Here is a 13,804-nt window from a genome sequence, read left to right on the forward strand (position 1 = left end):
TCAAATCCTGATACTGCCAAGAAAAAAAAAAGATAACTAATTACCTTACAGATGACTATATACTCTTTCCTCAAAAATGACTTGGGATGTAGCTCAGAGGTACAGTGCTTTCCCAGCATACACACTGCAGGAAAACAGGAAACGTCTTTCTCTCTCCTCATGAGTAAATATCCAAAGGCAGTAGCCCTGGAGTAAGTTGAGTAATGGGAAAGGGAATATAAGGTTTTTAATCAAGAATTAAATTAAACACTAATAAGGTAGCTTTCTTCTTTGTGACCTATGAAACAGCAGAGCTCCTCACATGATACTGGGTGCGTAATGAGTACAGCAGCCATCCTGAACGAGTCCCAGAGACGGAAAGACCATGTCCTGGCACAGACTCAGCCTGACGAGATGGGTGTTTTCAGTCTAATTTTCTGAGGGAAGTGAGGATTTCCATCAGCCTGGGACGGGTGTCCCTTCCTTCAGAGAGCAGAAAATAACTGAGCCTCTGGGACAACCATGTCACCTGAGAGAACAGCGCAAGCACATTCCCTTCTGAGAGTCAGAGCTTCCTGCTCCTTGAGAGTGAAGAATCAGCATCAAGAAGTAGTGTCCCTGGTTGGGGAAAAGTGGTGTGAATAAGATGTCGATAGTCTCCAACTTCATCAAAAGTATCAGTGAATCCTAAATCAAAATCCCAACAGTACATTTCAGAAAGCCTGTCAAGTTGATTATAGAGTTTATAAGGCAAGGAAATTTTAAAAAAGAAAAAAAGCTATTAAAAGAGAACACTGAAGGATGTACTTGATTTAATATATTTTTCAAATTATTCAATAAAAGTGGAGTAATTAAAACAGAATGGTGTTGGTGGAGAGGTTAATAAAAAGGTTGTTAGACTAAAGCAGAGGATACAGAATTGGTTCATGTATATATAGAAATTTAGCTTAGGAGAAAGATGAATTTCATACAGGAAGAAAAACAGACTACCTTCCCTTCAACTGAAAAGCTTGACTACCCAACATCTTTGATTTAAGAAAAGTTATACGTGTCCCAACCCTCTGCTCCCAGTCCCCAAATACAACTGACATGGGCTGAAGAACTCTGTATTTAAGACAATGTTAATATTAGGTAAAAAATGAATTATAATATTTTAATGACCTTGAAATGAATTAAGTCTTCAGGTAGGTAGGATGCAAAATGTCAGAAGTTTGGTGAAAGCTGTTCACAGATGTGTATAATAAACTTAAACTGTATACAAAGTCATTATGGAGAATGCTAAGGAAAAGCAATATTCCTTTAAATTGCTGAGTATTTGAACTTTTTCATCATAAAATTTTGAGAAAAAAATAAGCATCAGACTAAGAGAAATGTTTATGATACAAATTACAGGCAGGATTAATATTCTGAATATGTAAAAAATGCTCCTATAAATGCCAAAAAATGAAAAATTGGGAAAGAATAGTGGTAATTAGCATAAAAATAAATGCCAACAGGCTACAATTTGAATAGTAGTCAGGGAAATGAAAATTAAATCAACAATTAGCTCACATTTCCTATCTGTTAGATGGGAAATAATTAAACATCCCGATCATATCTGGTGCTGTTAAAGAAACAGGTCCTCTTAAATACTCCAACTCTTGTTTGGAGTATTTAAGCACAAAGCCTTTGGGAGGACAACTTGGAATTACTATGGACACTTTAAATATGTGTCTCAGAATTTATTCTAAAAGATTTATTTTTTTCAAGATTAACATAAAAACCTTTTTTAAATGCCTTTCATTAGAAAAATAGTTAAATAAACTGTTGATACACATACTCTAGTGGCCATTAGCCAGAATGTGGTAAATACGTAGCTGTATATCACAAAAGTGTTTCTAAGGTGTTTTTTTCTTTGTCGATGAGAAAGGCCACTGAGAAATCAATTTGTGGAAAATGCTTCCCATTATATGTAAGAATAATGACAATATTTGCTCTGCTTAAAAATATTACTGGAAGGATAAACATGACAATGTCTGTCTGTCTGTCTCTTGCTCTCTCACCAATTCTGGACTTCTGAGTTTTTTGGACATGTCAAACTCTCTCTCAGCTTAGGATCTTTTTACTTTCCTGAAATATTCTTCCTCAGACTCTTGGTAAGGTGCCCTCTCCTTACCCACGAAGTGTCAAGTCACACTTTTACTGATTATTAGTCAGCTGTAGGTCACCTCCCTCCACCTCACAATAATCACCTTGCTCCTCTTCCAAACTGGGCCACAATGAGGCTTTGGGCAGCACCAACCCCAAGTTAATTCCTGGAGTGTGTCACGAATGGCCTAAATCAATCAGCACTTCCCATCTTCCCAGTCACATTTGGCTTGGGAAGGGACCAAGTTAGCCTAGGCAGGCCAATAAACTTAAATTCTAGAACTGTGTTTTATAGCATTGGTGAAATAATGGCTAAGATGAGAAAAGATCATTCTCAAGATTTGCTAGAAAATATATTGAGTCTGTGAGAAGGGAGCTCACCCAGAAAGGAACTAACCCTGAGGAAGCTAAGCCAAAAAGAGAAGAAGAAATCTAGTTCTTGGATGATGTCATTGGAATGACTGGGTCATATGGTGCCTCTGGGTGTTTGAGTTACATACTTGGCCTTTCTGCAAAATCATCACCATCTCCATATCTGAATTATCCCCATCTATCCTACCTTTCCCTTCTCACATTCTATCTCTCTGCCCTTCTAGAATGTCTTCCCCATAAACACAGTTATGTACCTGTCTTAATTACTTCTGTTCCTTCAGGGGTTGAGACCATAGCTAAAACTAGGTAAGTGAATGAGTCAAAGTGAAGGATATCATGGGAAATTTTTCATGATTTTCTCTATATACTTATGTAACAAAATTCTTTTACTTAAAGGACGTTTACTTTGTAATATTTGGTAAAAGGTTAATAAAAGACAAAGTATGAACTTCAAAGGTTCATAGAAATTACCATTGGTGGTAAGATTATAGTTGAATTGAGGTTTTTTTTTTTCTTTTTTGGTTATACTGGGGTTTGAACTCAGGGCCTTGTGCTTACCATGCAGGCAATCTAATCTACCACTTGAACCACACCTTTAGCCCTTTTCACTGTGTATATTTTGTGAATAGCATCTCACATTTATCCCTGGGCCCGCCTGGACTATTTATGCTCCCCATGTAGCTGGGATGTCACTACATCCATCTTTATGGATTGAGACAGGGTCTTGCAAACTTTTTGCCTGGGCTGGCCTGCAACCACAATCCTTCCGATCTCTGCCCCCTGAATAGCTAGGGTTATAGGTGTGAACTGCAGTGCCTGGCTAAATAATCCTCATATTTTTCTGAATTTTCCACAAATTTCTACAGTGAATATGCATTGACTTATAAGAACAAAAAGTATAGGCTGGCTGTGGTGACACACACCTGTAATACTAGCTATTAGGGAGGCAGCGACAGGAGAATCGCAGTCCAAATCTGGCCTGAACAAAAGCATAAGACCCTATCCAAAACAGACTAAAGCAAAAAAGGCTGGGATATGGCTGAAAGGATAGAGGGCTTGTCTAGCAACCACATGGCCTTGAGTTCAATCCCTAGTACCACCAAAAAAGAGGAACAAAATTTATGCATTTTTTAAAAAGGAAACTTTTAAAAGAGTTTTGTAAGCTTAATAACAAGGATACTGAAGTGTGAATTAAAAATCCCACTGTGGACAAAAAAGAACCCAGGATGCTCAATTGGAGAAGAATCCAGAATCCACAGGAATTAATCTTCTGCGACTCAGGTTAAGGGTGATAACACATCCCTTGATGAGAAGTACAGTAACTGAAATAAAAAATCAACAAAGCTTCTTTGAAACTAGTTGTATTTAGGTTCATGCAATGAACCTTGTCTAAAGTCTTAGGGAGTGTGGCAGAGGGTGTATTTATTTTCCAGTACCTGTTCTCCAATTCTTCCTTAGCAATAAACCCACAAAATTTTAAGTGTATACATGGCCTTCTAGGATAAAGGCTTCCTTTGCATCTGGTGTGGTGGTGTCACTAAGTTTTAGCCAATGGAACGGGGGTGGGGAAGTGTGGTGCTCTTAAAGGGATGGAGCATCATCGCATCTTTCCTTCTTGCTTCCTGCTGTCTGGAGTATAGTCAAGATGGCCATGAGAAGGAGTCCATGTGCTAAGGATGACAAGACAGAAGGCAGAGGGAACTTTGGTCCCAGATGCTGTGAAGTACTGTGCCATTTTTGGACTCTTGGCCTCCAGTGTTCTTTATTTAAAATTTCTTATTATGATATATTCACTATACAGGAGGGGATTCATAGTGACAATTCCTATTAGGCTTATATTATACATTAGTTTCATAGCTCCCATCATCTCTACCCCCAACCCTTCAGTGTTCTTTTACTGGAAAGAAATTTCTATCTTGTTCAAGATACCAGTATTTCCCCCTTCTTTTTACAATAATACAGCTGAACACAAATCTGACAGATCCATAGAATATGGTCATTCTAAGTAAATTTTTTATTCTTAGTCAATCACATTTTTTATTTTTTTCAGATGATCCCAAGTTAATGAAACCCCCGAGCACTGAGATATTAGATAGATGTACTGAGTTAGGCCCCACTGAATAACTTGATAAAAGTTCTTATGCCCAAAGCAGACAAGACCAAGGAGGCATCTCTGCCACATCTCCCCAACCTCTTCACATACACGCGCGTGTAAACACACCACTTACAGAATTAGGTCCTAATTAAGTTACAAACTTCTTTCCCCATGGTGCGATCTCATAGCAGCTTATACCTCAATTTCCCTCTTCTTTATCATAGTTATTTATTCACACTCTCCTTTCCGTACTCCAGGAGGACCTACTGCTGTCCTGGTGTATACTAATCATTTGATAAATATTTGTTGAATGAATAATTCCTTTTTAAAAGAAAACATTGATCATTAGCTATATACAACCATTCCACTGTATAGGCGTACATATATATATATATATATATATATATATTTCAAAACATGATAAAAAGTATGATGTGATTTGTCAAAATGGCAACATTGAAATAAAATAACACATTGTTATCAAACAATTTACTGTTCCTCTATCAAATGACTAAATGGAAAATAAAAAGTTCACATGTGACAAAGCATGGGGCCATTTCACTTCACATGCACCACCTCCCTGTCCATTACTTTCCCCCTAATTTGCAATGGGATCAGCTGTTTGTCCTTATTGTTCATGGACTCAAGCATAGGCTTTACCTGGTGTCCTTTCTATACCACTGACATAGGAAATCCCAACAGAGGAAAGGCAGGAAAAGGGGAACTCTTCTTTATCAAGATAAGCACTGGCACCCCCAGATTTGTTTAAAAAAAAGGAAAAAAGACAAAATAGAAAAAAGATAATACAGAATTTGGGCTTCACAGACTAGATTAATAATGGAAGAGAAGCAGTTCTGGAAACACAGATAATGTGCTGCGACCCAGTATCCCAACGGTGGAGTAGATCTGAGAAGTTATCTACTCCCATGAAATTATTCTTATTATATCTGCAGTAGATAAGTTATCATTATGGGTGAATTTTCAGAGAGTCATACGTGAGTGTTGAGAGGAAGAATAAATACCATGTGGGGAGGACAGATTGAGTTTGTGGGGAGAAACCAGGGACAGTGAACCTTCCTGTCTTTGTCTTAATCTTCAAAGCTGCCTCTGGTCTTGTTAAAATGTATATCAAGCAGACTTTGTAGCAGTGGGCTTTGGGAAAGCTCTGTAAGTGGAGTGTAGTGACATCACCATGCACAAGCACAATGTCATGATCGATGCTTGAGTTGGCACTCCCTGGGTACTTGTCTGTCTCAGGGATCCATGAAGAATCATTTCTCATCTAGTGCTACAATGCCAGCCATGCAGAGTAGGCAGTCCAGGGAGGGTAGCAGAATTAATAATACCAAATGCTTTTTTTTTAAACCTGGAAATAGGGAAGTGGTCTTTTCTTTGAAAATGATGAGTGGCTTTAGAAGAATAGGGAAAAAAGGTTTGAATATCTTTTTTATATCTATATTGTTCTTTTTGATAGACTATGTGTGTTTTACCCTGGGATTGGGTATGTGAGTTTTGACCCATTTCATAAACCAGATTGGGGACCTAGGCTCAATAGAAAGAAAATAGGTTCATTATTCCTCCATTCTTAGAAGATGAAAACCATCAATGTGGGTTTCACTGTGTTTCTTTTGAGAGTGATTAAGGACGAGAAGCTAGGACCACAGGCTTTCCTGTTGTACATACTGTATTTTTTTCTCAGTGAACTTTCTTGAGTTGTGTGGTAACTGCTCTGCCTGCAGCCCTTCCTCTGGGAATCCCCTTCATCCATACACAGTCTGTTGAAAGGGCATGGCTGGGCAGCCATGACCATGCCATACCAATCTGCTTTCAATGCAATTCATCACAATTGAATTCTCTCTCCTGAGAATTTCAACTTCTATAGGAGCCAAAGAAGTCTCTTGGGACTCTGGAGTCAAAAAGTCCTGGAGAAAATCAGGACTGGGCTCAGTGCCAGGAGAACCACACACCAGTTTGAATTAGAGGAGGACCGAGTGAGCAAGGCAACTGGCTGTCAGGGAGAGGGGAGTTCACATGGAGAAGAACTGGATTAGAGTCCATGGATGCAATGAAGAAAAGGAGAAAAGAATCCAGAAACTCAAATACATGGGCTCTATGACTTCAGTGAGGGAGTTGTCATGGCTGTCTGTGGGTGTTTATGGGGAGCTTGGCTTCTTACAGTGAATATCCTTATGTGACAACTAATGTATGTGCTATCTATTTCTGGCTGGCTGTCATTAATCTCTGTTTGAGATGTTTGTGACTGATGGAAGGAATCCATATTTCCATTCACATTTACTGGTGTAGGGTATTTGTGTGGAAATAGAGAGGTGCTTTTATTTGAAAATGATGAGTGGCTTTAGAAGAGTGGGGAAAAAAGGTTTGAATATCTTTTTTATATCTATATTGTTCCTTTTGTGTGTGCATGTTACCCCTAAGAATTAAACTATTAGTAGATTCTGTGTGTTCTGTACCAGTCACAAACCCATCACCAGATACCTCTAGATATCTAACAGTTTTGAATTTAAGGGCTAGTTCTTTAAAAACTGATTTCCCTAAGTATATGTTAAATATGATTTATTAATACACAAAATTTTAGAATGGTGTATCTAAAACAATGTCATTCTGAACACAAATTCCATTCCCATCTGTCTTTCTCTGGCCTGCTACATCCTGACCTTAACCTTCTAGCATTTTTACATTACTGGGGACTTAGTCTATAGGGTACCATCTTCTCTTTTATAGATGTAGAAACTGAGGCCCAAGAAGGTCAAGTAAACTATATGTCCAAGGTCCTGAAGTGAGTTGGGAAAATGTTAGACTGGAATTCAGGTATCTTAAACATTAAGGCCTATGAACTTCCCCTTCCCTTTTCAGCCTCCTTCTCTGGCCAATGCTCAATTCATCCCCTGGCTACAACAGGCTCCACTTGGCTGACTGAATCTTAACTTAGACGTACTTTATTTCTTCTCCAGTGAAGTTTTTCCATATAGACTTTAATATAATTGGTCCTCGGCTAGGAAAGAAAATGTACGCGGTGTCAAGGGGTAAGCCCTCCAACTTTTGTACCCGCTACATTTTTTTAGTGCAGAGCCAGGTAAATCTAGGACAAATGCTCTCACGAATCACTGATGGGATCTGTAAATAAGGATGCCAGGTCCTCTGAGGCATGGCTTAAGAAATAAGTGCAGTTTTAGCAGAAGAAAAAAGCTGTCACTTTTCAAACTATTTCTCTGTCCATCCTCTGAGTCTCTGACCTGCAAGTCCCATATTAGCTTAAACAAATACAATCCACCCAGCTTCCCCTGCCTTGTCTCAAATCCCCATCCTTCGGCACTTCCCGTTTGAGGAGCATGGAGATATAGGCAAGAATACAAAACAGCTAGGATAGCAAGCTAAAGAGAAGCTAGAAGGTTGCTGGGTGTGGCTCTGCAGTGGCTGGGAATATGGAAATGTGGGATCAGGATGTTCAACAGTGTCAGGAAATGTGATTTCACAGCTGGGTTCCTACCCATAGTGTAAAGGCCCCTGCCAGGTATTCCCCATCGCAAATGTGTGTAGACTGAAAGGACCAAGATGCAGGAACCAAAGGCACCCAGTGAAACTTATAAATCATGGAGATGACAAAGCCTGGCTTCAGAAGCCAACCAGCCATGCAAGGTGTAGCCTGAGCTTTGAGTGTGTACCGGGCCCTTCAAAGGGGAGCAAGCACTATCTTCACGGGTCATCCAAACCTCCTCCAGGCTCTCTGCACAATGCTTTATACAAAAACCACAGTGGACTTGCATTTACTCTGTACTGTACTGGCCACCTGCTCCATGCATTAGCAGTCATGTAATCGTTCCTAGTGCCTGTTAGGTAGGTTAAGATTATTCCCAGTTTCCAAATGAACTTGCAAGCTCTGCAAGGTTAAACAACTCCGGATTTTTCTCCAGTAGAGCAGTAAAGGCTAGATTTAAACCAAGGTCTTTCTGACCCTAAAACCCACACTCTAACTCTTCATGCTCATTAACTTGTGCAATGTGTTTGCCCTATAAGAACTGATGACCTCTTAGTTGCTATGCTTAGATGCTGGCCAAGGTAATCCACCAGGCTTGTCCATTCCTCCCTACCCCTCTCCTTCCTCCTTTCCCCTTCCACTTCTTCTCTTTCTTCTTTTCACTCCTTTTTTCTTCCCCCTGTGCCTCTTGAGAAGCTTTTCCTTATCCCCAATGGTAGCGCTGAAACCAGAGTTTGGTTCCCTGTCATAAGGTTTCCTGTTTTGTGGCAAAGGTCTCACTTCCTTTGTTCCTTTGGTAATCTCCATCTATTCTTATTGAAACTTTACACTCACATATAAATGGTTGGTGAAACCATCGAGTGTGGTCAATAAAGAAACATCATTGGTAGGGGACAGAACCACAGAAGAAATCAGAACACAATGGAGATAAAGTCAACAAGAATAGGAGTCAGTCACAAGGTAGAGTTGGGGGCATCATCAGGTCAAAGTAAGGAGACTTTCTATCAGGGATGGGGAGGAGAGATGGTTAGTGTACACCTCCTCTGTTGCCTTTTTTCCCACTTTTTAATAGCACATATTGTACAAAGGGGTTTCATTGTGATGTTTCAATACATGCACAAACCCTGATCAAACCCACCCCTTCCATCACTCCTCCTCATCCCCTTTGCCCTCTTCTTGGAACACACTCAACAGGTTTCATTATTTTATTAACCTCCAGCTAGCAAGAATCTTACTTCTCCCAAGGCTGTCTCCCTGAGTCCAGCCCAGGAAACAGCCTCTCTCTTCCCCACACTTGCAATTCTTCTTAAGCTGACCCAGATTTCTAGGCCATGTCCTACCCAGCCTGCCTCTTGAGGCAGCCCAGTTTCTTTTGTTCTTTAGTATTATTTTTCATTCCAGATCCTATACAAAGATTATGGTCATCATTATGGACAACCTAACTTCCCTCTACTCCTTTTACACCACAAGAAAACAAAGAACATTTCCAGCTTTTCACTGCTAGAATGAATAGGGCAGCTGAGGGAACTTGTGGTCCATGCCACAGAATTACAAAGAAAGCTGAAGTCATGAGGACCATCTCTCCCCAGTCCTGTGTTTTGTTAGCTCAGCTCTAACTGACTTAACTAGAATGGACAGAGGCTCATTAAAACATCATGCTGGATGAGATGTAATTCTCAGAATAATGTTACCATCAAACAAGAAGTTGGGAGATGGCGTTGCTCTGGCCTTGCAAGTGAGGAGCATTTTGCAGGGTAAGAAATCTTCTCCCCATTGGGGCTTGGGATCTGAGAGGAGGGGAAGAGATGTGAATAAAGAGGCTGGTACTGTGAGGATAGAAACTCTGTGTCTACTCAACCCAGCTCAATTCAGCCCTATGCTCTGAATAGTTGACTTCTCAAAATGTAATTCTTTTAAAACTTAAATCCACTCTAACCGGTTGTTCAGCAATTCATCCATACAAATTGATCCCCAATCCATTTTTAGGAGTAATCAAATTAACTTTGGAGTTTATCAGTGACATCTTTCCCATAAGGAGGATCACTCAGTTAGCTGTGAGGCTTCATGGGAAATATCACTAAGGCAAAGGATCTCCAGAGCTATTGAACTTGGTGTAATACAAAGAAAGCAGCCTCAGATTAATTCTAACCTATAGTCCTCTCAGTCACTGTAGTGGGGTGAATAGTATGCCACAAAATTTCATGTCAACCCAAACTTCAAAATAGGAGAATAGGATTCATACAGGTATAATTAGTTAAATTAAAATGAGTTCATACTGGATTAGGGTGGCCCATACCATTGATGGGTATCTTTATCTGAAGAGAGGCACAGAGAAATACATAGGGAAGAAGCCATGTGAAGAAGCCATGGAGGCAGAGGTTGGAGTGACTCTGGACCAAGGAATGCCAACAGAAATTAAGAAAGGGGCAAAGGAGGAGTCTTTCCCTACAGCAGCATTCAGAGTAACCAGGGTCCTACTAGCACCTGTGTCCGGACTTCCACAACAGTGAGGGAATATAATTCTGTTGTTTTAAGACACCAGATTTGTAGTCATTTGTAATGTAGCCCTGAAAAATGAGTAGTAATGAATAAACTGAGCATACTTGAACTAGTTGCTTACTGTCTCTGAAATTCTCTCTGATCTCCTCTCTAAAACTCAGTTTTTTGTCTATATGAGAGTTTAGGCCTGTGACTTTGGATAAATGATAGAAGTCGCATTCTTTACTGATCGTAACATGAAGGCAATGTTATCTTTTTAAAATAGAGAAAACTGGAGTTAGCAAGTGTTGAACTAACAAATCATAAGATTAATAGGTTTTTAAGTAAATATGTGTTTTCTATTTTTGTACCCTGCCTTCATCTGAAAGGAAGTTGATATGGCTGAATAAATTTCTTTCCATAAAGTACAGTGCACTTTGGACAGAAATAGATGTTTAGCTTTTCAATATACAACGCAAAAAAGAAACATAACATTTTCTGTGACTCTGGTATGGACAGGGTAAATTATCACTCATTTATCCTGGTAGTCCTAAAGAAGATATTAGTGGCTCAAACCATACCTTGCCATGGGCCTGACATTTTCTTCTATCTGATTCCACATTTGATTGAGTCTCATGATATTATGAAATTTGTACTGTGTATGAGGCCTCTAGTAGCAGAAAGAAGGAAAGACCTAATTTCCTTCCAAAAGAACACCTGGCCCAATATGGAGGGAATTTGGAGGACTGTCATATAGGCCCACAGGAAACTGAGATAAAGCAGAATAGTGTCCTGGCCTCAGCTCTTTGAAGCTTGAAAGAATGGACGAGTCACTGCAGTGTCTTTTGAAACAACACAGACCTATACTGTAGCTCACATGGGAACATGCTGCTCACCAAGTGACCACCCAGAACCTCATCTGACCTCCCACCCCACAAAGGGAAGTTTGCAGGACAAGAGGCTTCTTTTTCCTGAAAATCCTACCCTGAGGATAGCTATATCCAGAAAAATCAAAGCAAGAAACTGTGCTAAGAACTGGGGATATACTTATGGGTGCAAAAGCCAAAATCCTATGGCTCCTGGTAGAGCCATATTCTAACACAGGAGAGAGATACCATTGATCATCACCCAATTGAAGGCAGAAATGTCTGCGCTATGAGAGTAGATAGTAAAAACCACTGATTTAATTAAGGGAATTCAGGGAGGTGATGAGAAGAGCAGTCCAGGCAGAATGAACAGCATGTTCATTCCATCCCTCCTTTCCTCTCTCCATTCTTTCTCTCTCCCTCCCTCCCTCTCTTTCCTCCATCCTTCTCTCCCTCCCTTCCTTCCTTCCTTCCTTCCTCCCCCACCCCCAACCTCCTAGGGTTTGAATTGAGAGCCTTATACTTGCTAGGAAAGTGTTTTACCTCTTGAGCTCCCTCCCTCTGTCCCTCCTTCCTTCCTTTCCTCTGTCCCTCCCTCCTTCCCTCCCTCTGTCCCTCCTTCCTTCCTTTTCCTCTGTCCCTCCCTCCTTCCTTCTATGTCTCCCTCCCTCCTTCCTTCCTTCTCTCCTTCTCTCCCTCCCTTCTTTCCTTCCCTCCTCCTGGGGTTTGAATTGAGAGCCTTGCACTTGCTAGGAAAGTGTTTTACCTCTTGAGCTACACCTCCAGCCCTTTTGCCTTTGTTTTTCAAATAGGGTCTTATGTTTTTGCCTGAACTATAATCTTCCTGTTTAAGTGTCCTGAATAGCCAGATGACAGGTGTGTGCCAACACACCAGCCTTGTTTGTTAGAATGGGGTTTCCCTAACTTTTTGCCTGGGCTGGCCTTGAACTAGAATCCTCCTGCTCTCTGTCTCCCAAGTAGCTGAGATTACAGGCTTGAGTGACATCATGCTTAATCTGCATTCCCAATTTGTTTAAGCAAGCATGGAAAGAAACAAATCTCAGCAACAATCAAAATTTATGAACTTTCAAATATGTTTGCTCAGGATTCCTCTGGGTTGCAAGCCTAATTTCTGGAAATACTTTTCCAGAGGAAAGCAGAGTCACACCCCTCGAGACCATGGTTGCAGAGGCAGAGGCAGTGGCACTCCCATGGCAGGCTCCCCAACCGGAAGAGGGGAAATAGACGCAGCCTGCGAACTTGCTTCCTGCAGAGGCATTGACAGCTCAGAAAGGAATGGCATCATCTTCTTTGGGTTACACAGTGATTGTGGAGCACTCTAAAGAGCCTCAGCATTACCCAAAGTGTACAGAGGAGCTGTGACATTGCGGAAAATGCAGTTATTGTGCTCAAACAGTGATTCCTTGCAGGGTAAAAAAATTATTTGTTCTTTTTAAACCTCCAGAGCTGCCTCTAGACTGGAAGCTGCTCAGAAAGATGCCTTCCTCCTACTGGGCACCTTCAGCTACCACAGAGATGTCTAAGCTACCACAGCTTAGACAGAGATGAGAGAAGCTGTCAAACAGCACAAAATGAACCTAAATCTCTGAACCATGTAAGATTCCTAGCAGTATAAATAGCCAGCCTTGCTTTGTTCTCAAACTGCTTATAAAAGGATAGACAGAGCCTTCTCTTCTCCAGCATGTGTGTAGAGGTACATGATAAAACTGGACTACCACCAGTCATGCCAAACACAACACTTGGTCAGTTCTTTCAAGTGCTACCATTTTTTTCCTGGACATTTAGCTACATGACTGTAATAAAATGAAATTGACTGTTTTTAGAATGAATTATTGAGTGAACTTGACTTAGATTAGCTTTCAGGATGTATCCATTCAATTTATTCTAAAGGAACAATGGTCCATCCTATGTGAGTATCCTTGTGGTTGGAGAAATAAGCAAGGGACTCAGGACACAGTTCCCTCCTCAAAACCATTGCCACATAACTAAGTGACATCTTATTTATTCTAATGACATTAGCAGAGGCAAATATATGGCAGACTACAAAAGGTAGACAGTGAATAATATCAACAACCAAAGTGGAAGTGAGGAAGAACCAAGAAATTTCAATATGGCTCACAGAAAAAGGGAACAATTTGGGCAAATGCTGAGAGTTAAAAAGGAGAAAAAAAGTTGAACTCTTGATGAGAAAGTCACCCAGTATGTGTGATGTATGTGTGTGTTTATCTTCATTGAACATTCTCAGAATGTCTTAGCTGACACTGTGCTCCTTACATCTAGAACATTCTTCCCATGGAGAGAAGCAAGAATGGGCCAGGCTGGATCATCTAAACAGGTAACGACATCTTTCTTAACATCAAAAGTCCTAAG

General features: G+C 40.4%; 1 long non-coding RNA gene across 2 annotated transcripts in view; it reads left to right on the forward strand.

The window, feature by feature from the left end:
* Window positions 1-13,804, forward strand: part of LOC141418236 (uncharacterized) — a 197,715-nt gene that overhangs the window by 55,349 nt on the left and 128,562 nt on the right. For both annotated transcript variants that reach the window (XR_012442926.1, XR_012442927.1), the window contains exon 2: window positions 13,715-13,769. This is a non-coding gene — a long non-coding RNA (uncharacterized lncRNA). The remainder of the gene's footprint in view (window positions 1-13,714; window positions 13,770-13,804) is intronic.

This window comes from Castor canadensis, chromosome 16, assembly GCF_047511655.1.
Source record: "Castor canadensis chromosome 16, mCasCan1.hap1v2, whole genome shotgun sequence".
Lineage (NCBI taxonomy): Eukaryota > Metazoa > Chordata > Mammalia > Rodentia > Castoridae > Castor > Castor canadensis.